We start from the raw sequence: 21752 nt of genomic DNA on the forward strand, positions 1-21752 counted from the left end.
TGGGAGAGGGTGGAGTCTGTAGGAGGCGGGATCTGGAGGGAGGAAGTGAGGTCATTGGGGGCGTGGCCTGCAAGGGTATATGTTGTCCTCAACCCTACTGCTGGTCCCCATGATGTGAGCAGCTCTGCTCAACCACCTGCGCCTGCCACCATCTTGTTCTGCCTCGTCATGGCCCAAAGCCATGGAGCCCAGTGACCATTGACTGACACTCTGACAACCATGACCCCAGATCAAGCTTTTGTCTTTAGTAGGTGTCAGGGGACCACGAGTTCTTCTGCAGGAGGCTGATTTGGTTTGGATCTCAACTATCTCCTGACCACTGCCATTCCAGGGCACGGAACCAGCTCAACTTGTCTCCCACAAATCTTTCTTCACCCACAGCAATGGTCACAGCGTGGCCGAAGCAGAGAGAGCCAAGAGGACCCAAACGTGGAATATCTACCTATCAAGGTGCCGAGTTCAAATCCCAATGCTACCAAAAAGTATGGCATCCAATAGTCGCTCAACAAACACTTCTGTGTGAACCATATAGGAACACAGGCCTTCATGGTTCCCTTGAAGGGATCTATGTGGGAATTTCTGTCCCCAGAGACCTGGCAGGAACTTACAGCAGATCCAGCATTTTCTAACCTGGGGCTGCCAGGAGAATCCCATCATTCCAGCGTTCTTCCCACAGGCATCCAGGCGTCCAGAAACCCTTATTAAAAGCCATAAAACTGATCCAGCCCTCCGGCACAGCCCTGCCGAGAGGATTAGCAGGATTTTGTCTGAAAACTCATCCAAACCCAATTCTACCAATCAGGCCCCATTGGGATCCTGGGGTATCCGTATTTCCAGGCTGATTGTCCCCAGTGCAAGATTAAACAGAAAAGGAACTTTCTGAAAACTGTTCTGACCCTTTATTGATTAAATTCCTCCCGGAGGGAAATTTCCCCAACACCAGATTGGGTTTTGATTCAGGTCCTGGGTGGCAGGAGGCAAAAAATAAAAATGGCGCCCGTTCTCATTCTCCTGGGGCCGTCTCCAAGTGACAGGGCCTCATTTTATTGATGATATCTGAATTTCCATTTTAATAAAATAAATGGAGATACCTGCAGATAATAGCGCTGTTCAATATTTATGAAGCACCTTTTTAGAATAAATTCAGAAATTCAGAATTAATCATTGCAACCATTTGCCCCCCCCCCCCGCCAGCCCATAAATAACCAACGGAAACACCATTTTTATTTATTTACTTATTTATTTTCAGACCCCATAATGAAAGCCAGCTGAGGACCCCACGTCCTGGTGGTTCAGCTATTCATCGCTCTCAGTGCGATTTATTGTGATTCTTAAGAGGCCCAAAATGTAGGTGTGAGGATGAGGTTTTTCTCGCCCATTCCCTCCAATAAGCAATTTTTTATGGAAGGAAGGGAAAAGCAGTCCAAGCTATTTTTTCCCCCCCTGGAATGGAATAGGGTCATTTATTTTGTGGGTCCGGGAGGTTGAGCCAGCAGTGATGGCCGGGCCTCCAAAAAAGGGAAGAAAATGAAAAACGCAGCAAACGTCAGAGCCAAGAGCCCGTCAGAGCCGCTGGGATTTCCTCTGTTTTAACAAAAACCTTACAACGATCCTCTTGAACAAGTGGTCACCCCAAAAGGCAGACATGGCCTCACAGTGGAGTGCTGATGGTTAACTGCAAAGTCCACAGCAAGGACAGAAAAGTGCGGGGTCAGCCCTAGAAAGGCCGCCAGGAACTCAAGCTTTGCCCGCAGTGTTGTTTTAGGGCTTCCTGGGGAAGCAGGCAGGTGTCACAAATCACTCCAAAATGGGGGCCTTGAAACAGCAGGGACTCACCTGTCCCAAAGACGCCGAGCACAAGCGTGGGGTCCAGCTGTGTCAGAGCCACCCTTCCACAGCCTCCAGGAACGGTCCTTCCACCGGCAAAGACCCTATTTCCAAATGAGGCCCCATTCTCAGGTCCCGTTTTAGAAAGAGCTATTTTCCCCTCAGTTCTATGGAACTTGACCTTATTCCAATATGGCGGCCTGATGCAATGGACTGGGTCCAGGATGACCTCATCTCAGGATCCCAATTTCATCTGCAGAGACCCTATTTCCAAATGAGGTCCCATTCTCACATCCCAGGTGACACAGCTTTTGGAAAAGTCACCATTGCCCTCAGTTCTATGGATCTGGACCATATTCCAATATGGCGGCCTGACCCAATGGCGTGGGTGACACAGCTGGTCCAGGATGACCTCATCTCAAGATCCCAATTCCATCTGCAAAGACCCTATTTCCAAATAGTGCCATTGATCGGTTATGGGGTCAGGCCTTTCTTTCAGAGGGGGGCTACAATCCAACCCACTATTTGCACAGACCATATTTGCAAATCCTCTCTGTGCACCCAGTTTCTAGGGCCTCCTCCTCTTCGCTCGTCCTAGGTCCCTGCTTGGCCTTTTTAATTCCAGGTCCAAAGGGCCATATAGGGGGACCCCGTCCCAGTCCTGTCCACTTGTCATTATTGTTCTAGTGACTCCCTACCCTATTAACTTCCCTCTTGAATCACATCTATGGCAGCCGGCCCTGCAAATCGGATAAGAGACTCGTGTATGCAATATTCACTTTGCTAATCAAATTTGGCAAATTGTATTACCAGTAATAAAAGACATAAAACCAACACTGGATACCAGGCCTGCCAGGGCATAATGGCATTTCTTCCTGTGTCACTGTCATCGCCCGTCCTCCCCAGGTGCAAGTCCAGGCTGAACTCACCTGGTCGCATCCAGCAGGTGCCTGCTGCACAGATAGTCAATCAATGAACGAGTCACGGCAAGACGGTCTCTGCTACCTTCAGACCCATCCTGGGGACAGAAAAAGATTTCATTTCCCCCCCCTGTAATCCTTCAAAGGTCAACTGTCCCCGTCACCCCACTGTGTCAGTGACCTGCCGTTTCCTCTTTTCGGGGCCTGTGGCACCTCCTCGTTCACCAAGTCCCCTTCCTAGTGACCCCTCAAGAGGGTCACAGGTCTGGGGTGTCCACCACCCCCCATGGCTCCCTGCCCTGTATTATGATGCAAATTTTAGGACAGTGCAAAAAAAAAAAAAAAAAAAGACTTTGACCTCAATGCACTCACAGAGACCCTAAAAGACAGTGGGGCATTGGCACTTCGCACCCCAAGAAGCTTTCCGAGCAGAAATTGTCAGTCAACTGATGTATACGTGAACATGTAAATAAATAAATGTTATATATAAATAAATACAAATCCGTATATATTCCCATCTATAAATAGAAATATATGTAGCGAGGTCTACTTTTGGGGTCCCCCCCCGCCTTTCGCTTTGAATGAGTCACGAGGCAGCAGGTAGAAGACTTCTCTCTTGGATCGAAAAGTCAATCAATGATCAGTCACCCCCTCCCTTCCTGCAAGACAGACCCAGGGACATTTTATTTCATTTTTTTTTTTTTAAGCCCAGGTGACGAGGTGACCAGGTGACCAGGTGACGAGGTGACGGCTTCTTTTGGGGGGGGATGGGAATTTATTAATTTCCAGCCTGGCTCCTGCGTGAACTGGAGATTGAAATGTAAATTAGTCACCAAAAAAATAAATATAAATATATATAGATTTATATCAAATCAAATCAAATCGAATCAACTCAAATAAAAATCAAATCAAATCAAATCAAATCAAATCAAAAAGTGACAATGATCGTGTCACCTAGTCCAGGGGACAAAAATCAAGGCTGTCCCCAGCATCAGTCACGGGGCAGAAAGCAATGAATGGAGATTATGGGGACAACTTAAAAAAAAAAATTAGGGACAATGACAACCGGGGGCCACCTGTTGTCACCGAGGTGCTGCTGGTGGCTTTTGTCACATGGAGGGTTCAGCTGATGACGTCACTGCCATGTCAACCGGGGACACTGGGTGGGGGAGGGGCGGTGGGGCACTGGGTGGGGGAGGGGCGGTGGGGGCACTGGGTGGGGGAGGGGAGCAGGTGCCAAAAGGCGACACCAGTGTCCCCTGAGGTTTTAGGGTTCGATTCCGGATTTAGCTTTGTCACAATGTCACCTGAACCCCGCGACAAAAAGGGAACAAAGCGGGGGAGGGGGAGGTGGCACCTGCAAATTTGCCCAGAAATGCATTTTTTTAATTTTTAATTTTTTGGGGGGGCGTCTCACAATGGGGATTTTTCTTGGGGAGCTTGGCCGGGATGAGGATTCGAACTCGGGACGTGTGGTCCCGTGTGAGGAATTTTGGGGGGGGGACGGGCGCGGGATTCGAACTCGGGACTCCGCGGGCGACCGAGCCACACGCACCCCGTCCCCTTCCGCCTGCCTTGCTCGGCTCGCTTTGGAGACGGCGTCTCTAGGCCGCTTCTCCCCCGGGCTGGCCTCGAACCCGGATCCCCGTTCCGCCCCATCCCGGCCTCCCGAGCCCAGAACCGGGATTACGGGCGGGACCGCCGCGCCCGCCCTCGGCTGAGATGGGGTCTCGGGGCAGCCGGCTGTGTGTCCGTCCCCCGCCTCTCCGTGCCGTGTCCCTTGGTCCATCCAAGCCGGGCCGCGAAGGAGCATTGCTCGCCCGTCACTTCCTGCGCTTGGGGAAACTGAGTCACATGGGAAAAACCCATACCCGTCCCTAAATCCCATATCCGGGTACAAATCTCCCCCTAAAGAGACAGATGGACAGAACCACTCAATCCATAGGGGCTTTTGTTTTGTTTTGTTTCCATTGAGGGAAACTGAGGCACAGCTGGACACAAAAAAGCAGTCAACAAACAACGGTCCTCTTTGCCATGTGTTTAGCAGCCTGTCATCAAACGCCCCCGTTATTGTGTCATGAAACCCTATTGACGGACTTATGGGATGATCCATCATCCAGATTGTGCTAATGGGGTTTTTAACAGGTCGTCCTAATTGCATTAAAAGAAAAAAAAACCCGTCTGGATTTGTGGGATGCAGGGAAAAGATGAGGGGCCCTGATCATTTATGGCAGTCACTCGACAAACCCATCAATTATTCATGCGACAATCACCGCGTTAGCCGAGCCCTAATTGTTTTATGGATTTCGGATGAATTATGGGGTCCCGAGACCTCATTTCCCTCCATCCTATTATTTCTTCTCAGTGACCACGACAGAGGCTTTTTCTTTTAACCCCTAAAAAAAAAAAAAAAAAAAACCCTAAAAAAACCTCCTTCACCCCACAAATGAGCCCTGGGGTCCCCAGGTGTGCAATGGGATTTCATGCACTTTGCACATCGATCCAAGCCATGCCTTCACCCCAAAATCCTGACCCATTTATTTAAAGACATATTTGCACCCGGGGCGCAGGTGGAAACCTAGACACCCCCGAAAAATGTTCTTTTCACCTCTTGCCTCACCCCAAAGACTGGCCGCCATATTGCGGGCTGGGAACGGGGTTGTTCCCAGAACCTGGCTACGCCAGAGGTCCCCATGGCAGGTCCCCGACCTAAGGGGGGACCCCAAATTCACTATGGGGTCGTGCATGGGGTCTTTGGGGTGCGGGGGGTCCTGAAATGAGGCTTTGTAAGAACAGGGGAACCCGAGCTGTCATGCTATTAGGGTCGTGTGCAGTGCCTGTGCCACAGAAAGACCCCACAGCACCCCAGAAACCACACCCGGCCCCACAAAGGAGACTGGAAGAGAAGCCCGGGGCTCAGCAGCCTTTTTGGCAACATGAGGACCAAACGGCCCTAATCCCACAAGTGCAGTCAATTGTCTTTTTTTTGATCCCCCACCAAAAATCCCACAGCCTGCCAGGCAACCTGACCCCTAAACGGGGACAGAGGAAGACTGAGCAGTTCCAGGTCTTCGCTGCACAAAACCCAGGGGGCCGAGCCCATCAGACCCCTCAGAACCAAGGCAGGAAGTAGGACACGGCCCGGGGGTGGTACTGGGTGGTTGTTCCCAAAGGCAGAGGCCAAGCTTAGCCCCGGAAAAGCAAGGTAGGGGACAAAGCTATCCAGACAGAGCCACTTTTCACGGGCTTATAGGTTTCCAGAGTACAGCGAGGCCGGCCCCAAAACCCCTATAAAAGTTGACCCGATTCCTACTCCTCACATCTCAGTCGCACAAACCCCTCAGGGAAATGATTTAAGGGGCAAAAGATTGATTTTGGCTCTGGGCTCCATTGCTTTAGGACCAAATATAGAGGAGCCTGAAGGGACCCCAGAACCTAAATAGACCACGGTTTTACTTTCAGTGTAGACTTGTCAATTGATTGATTGATTGATGATTGAATATGAGACAGACTGATGATTGACTATGAGATAGAGTGATTGATGATTGACTATGAGACAGATTGATGATTGACTATGAGACAAATTGATGACTGACTATAAGACAGAATGATTGATGAATGAATATGAGGCCGATTGATTGATGATTGAATATGACACTGATGATTGAATATGAGACAGATAGATTGATGACTATGAGTGATTGATGATTGATATGAGACAGATTGATGATTGAATGAGACGAATTGATGATTGACTATGAGACAGAATGATTGATGATTGAATATGAGACCGATTGATTGACTGAATATGAGACTGATTGATGATTGAATGAGACAGATAGATTGATGATTGACTATGAGATAGAGTGATTGATGATTGAATATGAGACAGATTGATGATTGACTATGAGACCGAATGATTGTTGATTGAATATGAGAACGTGGTACTATAGTTGAGATGTTAGGTGAAGCTCACAGATTCGTGAGTTCAAAGCTTGGTCCCCAGGCCGCTGTTCTGGGAAGTGATGGGTCCCTAGTGGGCGGAAATGAGGTCACTGGGGATCTGGGGCCGTTGAAGGGGAAATTAGGACCCCAGTCTCTTCTTTTCTTCTTTTTCTCTGTCACTCTCAGTCACGTTGGGAGCAGCTCGGCTCCACCACCCACTCCTGCCGCCATCTTGTTCTGCCTCACCGTGGCCCAAAGCCGTGGAACCCAGCGACCATTGACTGACACTCTGACACCGTGACCCCACGTCAGCCTGGGCGCCATATTGGATCTGCCTTCCTTCCAGCAGCCACCGGGGCCAGGGAGCTCTCTGTCCTCTCTGCACACGTCCTGCAATTTGTCCGTCCAATAGTCAGTTGACGAGCGCAGATGAAACTGATAAAAAAAAATCTGAGAGGAGAGGAGAGGAAATTCTGCCAAGATCACAGCGCGGCCCCTGCACTATTTGTTATCATGACGGTCACAAAGTCATACTATTATCCCGACCGTCGAAATGTGTATATTTTTATCATGACGGTCACAGAGTCATACTATTATCCTGACCATTGAAATGTATGTACTTTTATCATGACGGTCACAAAGTCATACTATTATCCCGGCCATCGAAATGTATGTACTTTTATCATGACGGTCACAAAGTCATACTATTATCCTGACCATCGAAATGTGTATATTTTTATCATGACGGTCACAAAGTCATACTATTATCCCGGCCATCGAAATGTATGTACTTTTATCATGACGGTCACAAAGTCATACTATTATCCTGACCATCGAAATGTGTATATTTTTATCATGACGGTCACAGAGTCATACTATTATCCTGACCATTGAGGCCCAGACTTTTTTTGTTTTGGTTTTTGTGGTCTTGGGGTTTAATTCAGCTGCAGATCCAAACTTCACGGTTGATGTATTATTATATATTATTTTATTTGGCTTTTTCTGTCTCATTGCCCTGAAAATTTTAAACTTTCTTTCCAGGGTGGAGAGTCGGCCATCTTGGCTTTTCTAAAGAAAAACCTGGGGCCTCGGTGACACCTGGAAATGTTCCTTTTGGCCCTTTGTGCTTGCCTATTTGGTTCAAATGTTTTATTTTTATATTTTATTTTATTATAGTCTTTTTTATGCAGGTTTTCCCACACACTCTCTATATTTATTTATTTTATATATATATATATATATATATATATATATATATATTTTTTTTTTTTTTTAATTTTGTCCCACTTGGGCCTGGCTGGCTTTTTTTCAACCTCGAATCTGGTCGGCTTGTGTTTGTTCAGATCCCCGAACACCTCCACATACACCGACCCGGTCTCACGGACCCCATTCCTGTGTTCCCTCTGGCGTCATTAGCGGGGTGAGAGTTGACTGACTCACTGATGGTTTCGATCAGTGCGCAAGCCTTGCAACAGCGCCGCGACGGTTCATCACCGGTCACCTCACCTTTCTACTGCTACCCTGGAAAAAGTCAATCTGTGACCATGCTAAGAAATCACATAGAGTCAATCGATTATCTTAGTACAAAAACATCCTGATTCCCCAAAAGGCACAGGTGGAGAATAGGAGGGAGACTTTGGGTTTTGAGACCATCCTGAAAAAAGTCAATCAATGAACATGCTAAGAAATCACATAGAGTCAATCAATTATCTTACTACTGAAAATTGTAGGACAGATTCCCCTAAAGGCACAGGTGGGTTTTCCAGCCAAACAGAAGCAAAAAAAAAAGTAATAATAAATTAAAAACCCACCTGATTGTCAAAGTCCCCTCAAAAGCCACCCAGGAAGTGGGAAGTGAGGTGTCACGTGTCATTAGGGCCGGGCCGGGGGACAGAATGAATAAAAAACATGAAATTAGTTTTATGTCAGGAGAACAAATCCTAAGACAGTGGTAAGTTATAATCAGGATTTCTGACCTGTTAGGTTTGTCACCTAGCATCCGGGGGTTTATGGGTTTCGACACCCCGAACTCGCTCAGCAAAATTAACCGTGATCCCCTGTTCTGCATTCGGATTTATTTTATAAAGAGAAGCGAAAAGAAGGAAAATGGCTGAGCCCATCCGCCATAGTGACTAGGAAATCGCCCGCAGAATGAGAGAACAGCTTTATAGGATGAGCTTTCTTTAAGGGCCACCTCCAAAAAACCCAGCATCCCTCAATGCGCCCCAATGGGAAGAAACAATTGGCCAAGACTGCAAGACAAAAGTCAATCAATGAACTTCAAGAAAAGAGTCAATCAGTGAAAACCAAGAGTCAATCAGTGAACACCAAGAGCCGATCGATGAACACCAAGAGTCAATCAATGAACACCAAGAGTCAATCAATGAACATCAAGAGTCAATCAATGAGCATCCAACATATATGGACAAGGTGTCTCCCCCCCACCTTAAGATATCTTAATCTGCTTTTCTGATGCAGTGATGAATTTATAAAGAATTGATTGATTTCTGACAGTTCACTGAGACTATGAAGACAGACACAGATTTGCCTGTGCGGAAAGCGCCCGCCGTTATCACTGCCTCCTATCAAGAAAGTCACACGGCCCACCTGTGAGGTCATCTTCAGGTCGTGAGACCTTAGCTCAAAAAAATTAATAAAATCAGAAAAAAAAAAGTGACAGAACCCTGGGGCTTACTTGGCGTTTTCTGATACTATGACAAAAATCCCTGAGGCTGGTCAGCTGATGAAGAAAAAAGGAGTGGTGTCTCAAGGTCCACCCAATGCTCCAAAGACCACCAACTGTCGCTTCCAAGACACCTTTGGAATAAAGACGTCTGTTAGTCACTGTATTATCACTGTGGCAAAATGTCTATTAGTCACTCTATTACCACGGTGACAAAATGTCTATTAGTCACTCTATTACCACGGTGACAAAATGTCTATTAGTCACTCTATTACCACGGTGACAAAATATCTATTAGTCACTCTATTACCACAGTGACAATATGTCTATTAGTCACTCTATTATCACAGAGCTGGCTGGAAAAGGGGACACGACGACCCCAGGTTGCACGCTGTGTCTGTGCGTTTGCGATCATGCATTTCTGCAAGTCTGTCTTCTGATGGGACACCCGTCATAGTCACCCAGTGACACCACAACCTCGTCACTGACCCCACGCAGCCGGTCACAAAGAGGTCCCGTGACTCCGTCTCTTCTCAGGTGACACGTGAGATACCACACGCTCCAGGCGGCAAGAAATAATCAGATTCCGTCCAACCAGGACATTGAAATATAACCGATGTCCCCCAGCCTCCAGCAGTGACGTCCCCAGGGACCTGTCTCTGGTCCCACCACAACAGGGTCACGCGTGGCCTGCACAAATGGCTTCCACCCACCGGCCGTCCGCTTGCAGCCGGGCCTGACGAACGCCCACCTGACATCAAACCGTGGCCACTTTAGTCCCCTGATCCAACATCCCGCGTGCAGAGGGGACACAGACCCCGTCACTTCCCATGAGGCCGAGCCTGCAGCGCCCACCGGGGCGCGTTTTGCATTGCGCCATCCCCTTCCCATCGCCCGCTCAGGGCCTGCTCAGGTGGCTCCCCGACTCACGGGGACCCCAGGAACCGCACTGAGGCTACAGGTTCAAAGCCGCCAGTCGGGGCCCGATGCAGTCTCCTGACAGGACAAACGGACCCGAACTCACCACTGTCACTTGTCACTCAACTTCTCTGCCTTCGATGCGACCCAGACGCACACTGACTGACTATTAAAACTCCCGTGGCCTCTGACTGAACAGGGGGACTCGACGAAGAACCCGGCTAGTGGGGCGTCCTGCTGACGAGGGTCACTGAATGACCCAGACACACGCAGGCGGGACAGAACACAGAACTGTCCCCTAGCAAATGAGGACACCCGGGGGACCCGGGAAAGACGGGAGATGTCACATTGATTGGCCGGGGGACTCTGAATAAAACAAAGCCTGAAAACCCTGCCGCGCCCCTTGGCCTACAATGGCTTAGCGTTCCCTTTACTTTGAGTGCGCGAGCTCCACGCCCCAAACCCTCCCGCTCTCCCCGTGCCTCTGTCTGTCTGTCTGTCTGTCTGTCTCCACTCCTCTCTCTCCCCATGCCTCTGTCTGTCTGTCTGTCTCTCTCTCCATTCCTCTCTCTCCCCCCATTCCCCTCAGTCTGTCTGTCTCTCTCCCCCCATTCCCCTCAGTCTGTCTGTCTGTCTGTCTCTCCCCCCATTCCCCTCAGTCTGTCTGTCTCTCTCTCTCCCCCCATTCCCCTCAGTCTGTCTGTCTGTCTCTCTCCCCCCATTCCTCTCAGTCTGTCTGTCTGTCTCTCTCCCCCCATTCCCCTCAGTCTGTCTGTCTGTCTGTCTCCCCCCATTCCCCTCAGTCTGTCTGTCTGTCTCTCTCCCCCCATTCCCCTCAGTCTGTCTGTCTGTCTCCCCCCATTCCCCTCAGTCTGTCTGTCTGTCTGTCTCCCCCCATTCCCCTCAGTCTGTCTGTCTGTCTGTCTGTCTCCCCCCATTCCCCTCAGTCTGTCTGTCTGTCTCCCCCCATTCCCCTCAGTCTGTCTGTCTGTCTCCCCCCATTCCCCTCAGTCTGTCTGTCTGTCTGTCTCTCCCTCCATTCCCCTCAGTCTCTGTCTGTCTCCCCCCATTCCCCTCAGTCTGTCTGTCTGTCTGTCTCCCCCCATTCCCCTCAGTCTGTCTGTCTGTCTGTCTCCCCCATTCCCCTCAGTCTGTCTGTCTGTCTCCCCCCATTCCTCTCAGTCTGTCTGTCTCCCCCCATTCCCCTCAGTCTGTCTGTCTGTCTGTCTCCCCCCATTCCCCTCAGTCTGTCTGTCTGTCTGTCTGTCTCCCCCCATTCCCCTCAGTCTGTCTGTCTGTCTCCCCCCATTCCCCTCAGTCTGTCTGTCTGTCTCTCCCCCCATTCCCCTCAGTCTGTCTGTCTGTCTGTCTGTCTCCCCCCATTCCCCTCAGTCTGTCTCTCTGTCTGTCTCCCCCCATTCCCCTCAGTCTGTCTGTCTGTCTCCCCCCATTCCCCTCAGTCTGTCTGTCTGTCTGTCTCCTCCCATTCCCCTCAGTCTGTCTGTCTGTCTGTCTCCCCCCATTCCCCTCAGTCTGTCTGTCTGTCTGTCTCCCCCCATTCCCCTCAGTCTGTCTGTCTGTCTCTCCCCCCATTCCCCTCAGTCTGTCTGTCTCTCTCTCTCCCCCCATTCCCCTCAGTCTGTCTGTCTGTCTCTCTCCCCCCATTCCCCTCAGTCTGTCTGTCTGTCTGTCTCCCCCCATTCCCCTCAGTCTGTCTGTCTGTCTCCCCCCATTCCCCTCAGTCTGTCTGTCTGTCTCCCCCCATTCCCCTCAGTCTGTCTGTCTGTCTCCCCCCATTCCCCTCAGTCTGTCTGTCTGTCTGTCTCCCCCCATTCCCCTCAGTCTGTCTGTCTGTCTGTCTCCCCCCATTCCCCTCAGTCTGTCTGTCTGTCTCTCCCCCCATTCCCCTCAGTCTGTCTGTCTCTCTCTCTCCCCCCATTCCCCTCAGTCTGTCTGTCTGTCTCTCTCCCCCCATTCCCCTCAGTCTGTCTGTCTGTCTGTCTCCCCCCATTCCCCTCAGTCTGTCTGTCTGTCTCCCCCCATTCCCCTCAGTCTGTCTGTCTGTCTGTCTCCCCCCATTCCCCTCAGTCTGTCTGTCTGTCTCCCCCCATTCCCCTCAGTCTGTCTGTCTGTCTCCCCCCATTCCCCTCAGTCTGTCTGTCTGTCTGTCTCCCCCCATTCCCCTCAGTCTGTCTGTCTGTCTGTCTCCCCCCATTCCCCTCAGTCTGTCTGTCTGTCTCTCCCCCCATTCCCCTCAGTCTGTCTGTCTGTCTCTCTCCCCCCATTCCCCTCAGTCTGTCTGTCTGTCTGTCTCCCCCCATTCCCCTCAGTCTGTCTGTCTGTCTCCCCCCATTCCCCTCAGTCTGTCTGTCTGTCTGTCTCCCCCCATTCCCCTCAGTCTGTCTGTCTGTCTCCCCCCATTCCCCTCAGTCTGTCTGTCTGTCTGTCTCCCCCCATTCCCCTCAGTCTGTCTGTCTGTCTCCCCCCATTCCCCTCAGTCTGTCTGTCTGTCTGTCTCCTCCCATTCCCCTCAGTCTGTCTGTCTGTCTGTCTGTCTGAGTCTGTCTGTCTGTCTGTCTCAGTCTGTCTGTCTGTCTGTCTCCCCCCATTCCCCTCAGTCTGTCTGTCTGTCTCCCCCCATTCCCCTCAGTCTGTCTGTCTGTCTGTCTCCCCCCATTCCCCTCAGTCTGTCTGTCTGTCTCTCTCCCCATTCCCCTCAGTCTGTCTGTCTGTCTCCCCCCATTCCCCTCAGTCTGTCTGTCTGTCTCCCCCCATTCCCCTCAGTCTGTCTGTCTGTCTGTCTCCCCCCATTCCCCTCAGTCTGTCTCCCCCCATTCCCCTCAGTCTGTTTGTCTGTCTCCCCCCATTCCCCTCAGTCTGTCTGTCTGTCTGTCTCCCCCCATTCCCCTCAGTCTGTCTCCCCCCATTCCCCTCAGTCTGTCTCCCCCCATTCCCCTCAGTCTGTCTGTCTCCCCCCATTCCCCTCAGTCTGTCTGTCTGTCTGTCTGTCTCCCCCCATTCCCCTCAGTCTGTCTCCCCCCATTCCCCTCAGTCTCTCTCCCCCCATTCCCCTCAGTCTGTCTGTCTGTCTGTCTCTCCCTCCATTCCCCTCAGTCTGTCTGTCTGTCTCTCTCCCCCCATTCCCCTCAGTCTGTCTGTCTGTCTCTCTCCCCCCATTCCCCTCAGTCTGTCTGTCTGTCTCCCCCCATTCCCCTCAGTCTGTCTGTCTCTCTCCCCCCATTCCCCTCAGTCTGTCTGTCTGTCTGTCTCCCCCCATTCCCCTCAGTCTGTTTGTCTGTCTCTCTCCCCATTCCCCTCAGTCTGTCTGTCTCCCCCCATTCCCCTCAGTCTGTCTGTCTGTCTCCCCCCATTCCCCTCAGTCTGTCTGTCTGTCTCCCCCCATTCCCCTCAGTCTGTCTCCCCCCATTCCCCTCAGTCTGTCTGTCTGTCTCCCCCCATTCCCCTCAGTCTGTCTGTCTGTCTCTCTCCCCCCATTCCCCTCAGTCTGTCTGTCTGTCTGTCTCCCCCCATTCCCCTCAGTCTGTCTGTCTGTCTGTCTGTCTGAGTCTGTCTGTCTGTCTGTCTCAGTCTGTCTGTCTGTCTGTCTCCCCCCATTCCCCTCAGTCTGTCTGTCTGTCTCCCCCCATTCCCCTCAGTCTGTCTGTCTGTCTGTCTCCCCCCATTCCCCTCAGTCTGTCTGTCTGTCTCTCTCCCCATTCCCCTCAGTCTGTCTGTCTGTCTCCCCCCATTCCCCTCAGTCTGTCTGTCTGTCTCCCCCCATTCCCCTCAGTCTGTCTGTCTGTCTGTCTCCCCCCATTCCCCTCAGTCTGTCTCCCCCCATTCCCCTCAGTCTGTTTGTCTGTCTCCCCCCATTCCCCTCAGTCTGTCTGTCTGTCTGTCTCCCCCCATTCCCCTCAGTCTGTCTCCCCCCATTCCCCTCAGTCTGTCTCCCCCCATTCCCCTCAGTCTGTCTGTCTCCCCCCATTCCCCTCAGTCTGTCTGTCTGTCTGTCTGTCTCCCCCCATTCCCCTCAGTCTGTCTCCCCCCATTCCCCTCAGTCTCTCTCCCCCCATTCCCCTCAGTCTGTCTGTCTGTCTGTCTCTCCCTCCATTCCCCTCAGTCTGTCTGTCTGTCTCTCTCCCCCCATTCCCCTCAGTCTGTCTGTCTGTCTCTCTCCCCCCATTCCCCTCAGTCTGTCTGTCTGTCTCCCCCCATTCCCCTCAGTCTGTCTGTCTGTCTCCCCCCATTCCCCTCAGTCTGTCTGTCTGTCTGTCTCCCCCCATTCCCCTCAGTCTGTTTGTCTGTCTCTCTCCCCATTCCCCTCAGTCTGTCTGTCTCCCCCCATTCCCCTCAGTCTGTCTGTCTGTCTCCCCCCATTCCCCTCAGTCTGTCTGTCTGTCTCCCCCCATTCCCCTCAGTCTGTCTCCCCCCATTCCCCTCAGTCTGTCTGTCTGTCTCCCCCCATTCCCCTCAGTCTGTCTGTCTGTCTCTCTCCCCCCATTCCCCTCAGTCTGTCTGTCTGTCTGTCTCCCCCCATTCCCCTCAGTCTGTCTGTCTGTCTGTCTGTCTGAGTCTGTCTGTCTGTCTGTCTCAGTCTGTCTGTCTGTCTGTCTCCCCCCATTCCCCTCAGTCTGTCTGTCTGTCTCCCCCCATTCCCCTCAGTCTGTCTGTCTGTCTGTCTCCCCCCATTCCCCTCAGTCTGTCTGTCTGTCTCTCTCCCCATTCCCCTCAGTCTGTCTGTCTGTCTCCCCCCATTCCCCTCAGTCTGTCTGTCTGTCTCCCCCCATTCCCCTCAGTCTGTCTGTCTGTCTGTCTCCCCCCATTCCCCTCAGTCTGTCTCCCCCCATTCCCCTCAGTCTGTTTGTCTGTCTCCCCCCATTCCCCTCAGTCTGTCTGTCTGTCTGTCTCCCCCCATTCCCCTCAGTCTGTCTCCCCCCATTCCCCTCAGTCTGTCTCCCCCCATTCCCCTCAGTCTGTCTGTCTCCCCCCATTCCCCTCAGTCTGTCTGTCTGTCTGTCTGTCTCCCCCCATTCCCCTCAGTCTGTCTCCCCCCATTCCCCTCAGTCTCTCTCCCCCCATTCCCCTCAGTCTGTCTGTCTGTCTGTCTCTCCCTCCATTCCCCTCAGTCTGTCTGTCTGTCTCTCTCCCCCCATTCCCCTCAGTCTGTCTGTCTGTCTCTCTCCCCCCATTCCCCTCAGTCTGTCTGTCTGTCTCCCCCCATTCCCCTCAGTCTGTCTGTCTCTCTCCCCCCATTCCCCTCAGTCTGTCTGTCTGTCTGTCTCCCCCCATTCCCCTCAGTCTGTTTGTCTGTCTCTCTCCCCATTCCCCTCAGTCTGTCTGTCTCCCCCCATTCCCCTCAGTCTGTCTGTCTGTCTCCCCCCATTCCCCTCAGTCTGTCTGTCTGTCTGTCTGTCTCCCCCCATTCCCCTCAGTCTGTCTCCCCCCATTCCCCTCAGTCTGTCTGTCTGTCTCCCCCCATTCCCCTCAGTCTGTCTGTCTGTCTCTCTCCCCCCATTCCCCTCAGTCTGTCTGTCTGTCTGTCTCCCCCCATTCCCCTCAGTCTGTCTGTCTGTCTCTCTCCCCCCATTCCCCTCAGTCTGTCTGTCTGTCTGTCTCCCCCCATTCCCCTCAGTCTGTCTCCCCCCATTCCCCTCAGTCTGTCTGTCTCTCTCTCTCCTCCCATTCCCCTCAGTCTGTCTGTCTGTCTGTCTGTCTCAGTCTGTCTGTCTGTCTGTCTCAGTCTGTCTGTCTGTCTGTCTCCCCCCATTCCCCTCAGTCTGTCTGTCTGTCTGTCTCCCCCCATTCCTCTCAGGGGTGGGAAACGAGAGGGGACACGGGGACAGGGCCTGGGTCCACTGTTGATGGGAGCCCAAGGAGGAACTCAAGGGACCCACGGGTGAAGAGGACGTCTGGGCGGCTGCTCATTGCTGTGAGGCATTTGGCTCAACAGCAAGGTTGGTCTGGGGGTGGTGTGGTCAGAGCGTCGGTCCAGGGTCACTGGACTGCATGGCTTCGGGCCATGGCGAGGCAGAGCAAGATGGCGGGAGCAGGTGGAGGAGCCAAGCGGCTGACATCATGGCCGCCAGGAAGCAGAGAGGGAGACCGGAAGTGGCTGTGCACAAAATATCTCCCCCATGACTTCACTTCCTCTTTAGGCCCCGCCTCTCACAGGCTCCACCATCTCCCGGTAGCCCACTAGGCTATGAATCCATCCATCTCCCCTGCACGGCCACACCTCTAATGACGTCACTTCCTCCACCTAGGCCCCGCCTCTTAAAGGCTCCACCATTGGCCAATGGCCATTAAGTTAGGAGTCAATCAAAACGGATGAATCCACTGATGAGGCCAGGCCCCTCCTGCTCCCTTCACCTCCCAAAGTCCCCACCTGTGACCCTGCTGCCTTGGGGACCGCACCGTCCACACAGGAGCCTTTGGGGACATCCCAGATGCAAAACTCCCATGGGCAGGCTTAGCTTGGTGATTGGGCTGAATGGCTCCAGACAGGTATTTCTTTTGTCAGTCAATTTTCCAGCTTGACCCCTGAAAATATCTGGGCAGACTTTGTCACAATGTCCCTGGACGTCCACACCCCAAAAACGTCTTCTCCTTAGTGAATTTTCAAGATGGCACCCCATAGGTATGCCATCTTATCCCAGTATGCCTTTCTCTCTCTCCCTCCTTTCCTAGCACTTTGGAAGACTTATAATGAATCAAAAAACTTCTCCCCACACTGATTTATCCTCAAATCATGACCCCAAAACCCGACCCAAAGTGGCACACCACCTCCATCCTCGTCATCAAAGCTACGATATTTGCATTTTCCTTTGAATGACTTGATGAACAATTGCTGAAATGAGATTAAAACAAGAAAACCACAGTAAAAATTATTACAGAAATCCTCTTCCTTATAGTGAAAATAAGAGCTTCATAAATATGGAAATAAATGTACAAGTGCCTGTGTCCTGGTTTTCTATCTTCGGGAAACTCCCCCCCACACACACACACACAAAAAGGCAATTATTTGGTGATGAATGTGATTTTTTTTAAAAAGTTTTTGTTCATTAGTCTTTTGAGAACAGTTATTTCCCAACAAAGATCACACGAAGCCGTAAGATAGATCAAGCCACAAAAATAAGCCCCCAAAAAAGAACAGATAATTGACCGCATAACAGTGATTTGCTGAAATCCATGCATTAATGGGTCAGGAAAAATATTGAGTTTTTTCTACTAAGTTTCAAAAAACCCCATTGTCTGTTGGTAGAGATCCTTAAAACCTGATGAAGGTCGTTTACCTTATCTTCTTTTTTAAAGTCATATATAATGCATGAACAAAAGTGGGTGCAAGGTTGTGCCCCCCAACAAGATCCAAGTCCCTACTCAAAAAAAAAGATATATGAAAATCCAAGTTCCTACAAACTTTTTAGGAAGAATGTCTACCTATTTCAGACCAAACCATGCCCTCATAGTCCCCCCTTGGAAATAATTCTGGGATCATTTTCTGACATCGGGACCGGGATTGGAACCCAAGTCCGAGGTCCATCCAGTCCTAAAGTCAATAAAGACCTTTGAGCCTCTTCTTCCCTTGAATTATTAACTGTAATGATTTAATCAGTGCCACCTTCCTCTATCCCAGTCCCAAAGGGTGTGTGTAAATTGAATATGTGGTGTTTACGGCTGCTGTAGTCAAGTTCCATCACACCGGTGACAAAACCCTATTAACCGTGTAGTGCCATGGCATTGGGATTAGGATATCTTTTGGGGGAGGCTAGGACCCGTTATTCGGAAGGTCACAGGACCCTCGCTCTTAAGCTGTGAAGAAGGTGAAATTAAATTCAACTTCTTCATTAACGGGGTCCCCGGGAACCAGGGTGACCTCTACTCCACGTCCATAAGGACACAGAGAAGAAGTGAAAGGTGGACCGAGAAATGTGCCAGTGAGGTAACCTCACCAGACCCTGCATGGAGAAATCCCAAGAATGGGATTAGAGACCAAGCGGGAGGCTGGCGCAATGGCACGCACAATGGCTGCCCATGTGTGGCGTGAGGATGGCCAAACACGGCAGAGAAGAGGACAAACAGACATGGAAGGATAACCAGTGATCGCTCCCTGAGAAACGCCTGCATCAACATCCTCTGTACTGAGCTCGTGATATTTGACTGCTCAACGGGGCCTCTGGCCCAGGAAAGCCAGGCTGCTGGGTTTTCGTTTCACTCAGATAAACCCTTCTAGGAAAAGATAGATGGCCCCGGTTTGCTCCATTTCTGGCATGAATTTTATGCAAGGCAGCCTCAGCCTTGCAAATTCCCCGCTGACCACACAAAGTCTTGGGGTCACCCCTCGAGACTCAATGCATAGAGGTGTCTGAACCCTCGGCTGGTGTGCATTTCCAGCTGTAGGGTCAGCATTAATCTCACACCATAAAAGACGAGGTTTTGCATCTCAAAATTTCCATCTGCATAAGAAAGGCGGCTTGTGATATGTTAATGAGGACGGAAGCTCCTTAATGAGCCCCACAATTAAGAACAAATAATTAAATGCTCACCTTTCTCGGTCTTTTTGATCCTGAACCACAAAGCCATCTGCTGTAACAAAATGGAGCACGGAAAACAAAGGTGTTCTCATTTCCCTGTGATTTGGGGCATCCAGAACTATTTTGTAGGGTTTTTTTTTTTTTTTTTTTTTTGAGCTCACTGATGTGGATAAGTGGGATCTGGGCTATGGGGACTGAATTTCTGTCACCCTATGGATCCCTGATATGGCAGGTGCCGGGAGGGAAGATGAGGTCACTTGTATCATATTGGGTTTGTTGTCCTCTGTGTGTTCTGGAATAAGGGGACTGTCCCCACTTCTGAAGAGGAAGTGCCCCCGTGAGGGTCAAAGTGCTTTAGGTATTTACTTACCCTATGTGGATCTGCGTTGGTCACTTCCCTTTGGACGGTGACAAAATGCTGGTCACGAACGACTGCAAGGATGGGAATTTTGCTGTGGGTCAGAGTGTCAGTCCATGGTCACTGGGCAACATGGCTTTCGGCCTGTGGAAATGCAAACAAGATGGCAGGAAGAAGGGTGTTCACCTTGAGGGGGCCAGAAAGACAGATGAGACAGAGAGAGAGAGAGAGAGATGGGGAACAAAGAGAGAGGCAGAGACAGAGAGAGAGAGAAGTGATAGGGGTTGGAACAGAGAGACATAGGGACAGAAAGAGACAGAGAGAGAGAGAGAGAGAGATGGGGAACAAAGAGAGAGGCAGAGACAGAGAGAGAGAGAAGTGATAGGGGTGGAAACAGAGAGACATAGGGACAGAAAGAGACAGAGAGAGAGAGAGAGAGAGAGAGAGAGAGAGAGATGGGGAACAAAGAGAGAGGCAGAGACAGAGAGAGAGAGAAGTGATAGGGGTGGAAACAGAGAGACAAAGGACAGAGAGAAACAGAGAGAGACATAGGGACAGAGAGAGAGAGAGAGAGAGAGAGAGAGATGGGAAACAGAGAGAGGCAGAGACAGAGAGAGAAGTGATAGGGGTGGGAACAGAGAGACAAAGGACAGAGAGAGACATAGGGACAGAGAGAGAGAGAGAGAGAGATCGGAAACAGAGAGAGGCAGAGACAGAGAGAGAGAGAAGTGATAGGGGTGGGAACAGAGAGACAAAGGACAGAGAGAGACAGAGAGAGACATAGGGACAGAAACAGAAAGGGAGACAGACAGCTATCTGTGTAAATATCTGTACAGATGGGGGATCAGAGAGAGGGGGATAGAGAGAGAGGGGGATAGAGAGAGAGGGGGATAGAGAGAGAGGGGGATAGAGAGAGAGGGGGATAGAGAGAGAAAGAGAAACACAGAGAGAGAGGTGGGGAAACTGAGCGAGAGAGACAAACAGAGAGAGAGGAGAGACAAAGAGACAGAATCACATGCAAAGAGGAGGACAGCCATAACCTGTCATGAATGTGACTGGATCAGAGAGAGAAAGGGAGACAGAGAGAAAAAGAGAGAGGTAGAGAGAGGGTCAGAGAGACACAGAAAGAGAAAAACTAAGAAATTTCCTTCTTCCGCTGTTGCTCCATCCATGCCCTCTGCCCATTGGGCGATGCCATCCACATGCAGGACTGGCTCCCCCCTCACTGGCTGTCCCACCTGTCAGTCACCACTGGACCCGCCCCTCCCAGACACACCCGGAAGCAAGCTGTCCAAGTGCACAGGCATCTCTCAAAGCAGCCGAGCTGTCAATCAAGAGTGGCCTGTCATCCCCACCATAAAGGACAGACTCCATTGCACCCACTCCAAAAACAAAATTCTGGGCTCTGTGACAATGGGTTTCCGGTTGCTTTGGTCACAGTATGGAGTCATGAGGGCACACTTGGCAGGTGTGTGGGGTCCCCACCAACCTGGGAGCAAGGGCTGTCACGCAACCCCATGGCCTCCTGCAAAGACGGTCCTATTTCTCCCCAGTTTTGGGGGGCTAAATGGAAACCAAATTTTCACCAAAATGTGCAGAGCACCTGCCTGGTGGTGGGATCTATGGCTCTGTCTTCACTTGTCCAGGGAGTGGACACCAAGGTCAGACATTTCTACCTTTCCCTTAATCCCCTATGACCAACCACGCTTGCACCCTGGTTTTGGGGGAACCGGAGCATATTTTAATATTTTATAAATTCCTGGCATCCTGCAAGGATGTCACCTGCCCATGAGGTGTGAGGAGAGGAGCTAGAGGTCAAGGTTAGAAGTCAAGGGCAGGAATGGAGACACTGGTCGGGTCACAAGCAAAATGTGGGGGTCACAGGGTGACAAAGTCACGTCCATGCAGGACTATGGCTGTAGCTGTGCACAACGGTGTCAAAAGCACGGTCACTGCTCTTCCTGCAGGCTGTGCTCTGTGATTTGGGGACATTCACCCCATGCAAAAAGCCACAGGAAGGGGGACATCCATGATCCTGGGGCTCTGTGTCCAGCTGCAGATAATGGGGCTCCCTCCTGAGGTGGACATCCCTTTGCTTTGGCAGAGGGACATTCTCGGATGCTACGACAACTTGCCCTGCATCTCAATGCATTTGGGGTCCTCCAAATTCTGCAAAGGAGTCTACTTTGCATTGTGGTAGACCAGTTGTCCCAAATCTCCTGATGCACAATACAGGATTACACCTGTGCTATAGGATATAGACCTATATGGACTTATATGGACATATATATATATATATATATTTTTTTTTTTTTGGTGACACAGACAGTGCCCGGCACCCCCATTCCCACAATATCCACCCACTCTAGACATCGCCATTTCCCCTTTATGCAATAGGGCTGCAGGTCAGGACCCCCATATCTATTGGTCATTTCTGCTCCCCAAACCAAAAAATAATGATAATAATAATAATGATGCATTTCCAGGAAGGTTGGAAAATCACAATGAAGTTTATTAGTGACTGAGTGGACTTTGTGGGCAGCTGGTCCAGCTTCCCTCTCCCCATGGCC

The 21752-nt window shown here is 50.9% G+C and overlaps 1 long non-coding RNA gene across 1 annotated transcript; it reads right to left on the reverse strand.

The window, feature by feature from the left end:
- Nucleotides 1-1836: 1836 nt before the first annotated feature.
- Nucleotides 1837-19480, reverse strand: LOC141419858 (uncharacterized). The gene is made up of 3 exons (XR_012444565.1): nt 19195-19480; nt 2757-2845; nt 1837-1931 (listed from the first exon to the last, which is right to left on the reverse strand). It is a non-coding gene; the product is annotated as an uncharacterized lncRNA (long non-coding RNA).
- Between the last annotated feature and the right edge of the window lie 2272 nt (nt 19481-21752).

This window comes from Castor canadensis, chromosome X (assembly GCF_047511655.1).
Source record: "Castor canadensis chromosome X, mCasCan1.hap1v2, whole genome shotgun sequence".
Classification (NCBI taxonomy): Eukaryota; Metazoa; Chordata; class Mammalia; order Rodentia; family Castoridae; genus Castor; species Castor canadensis.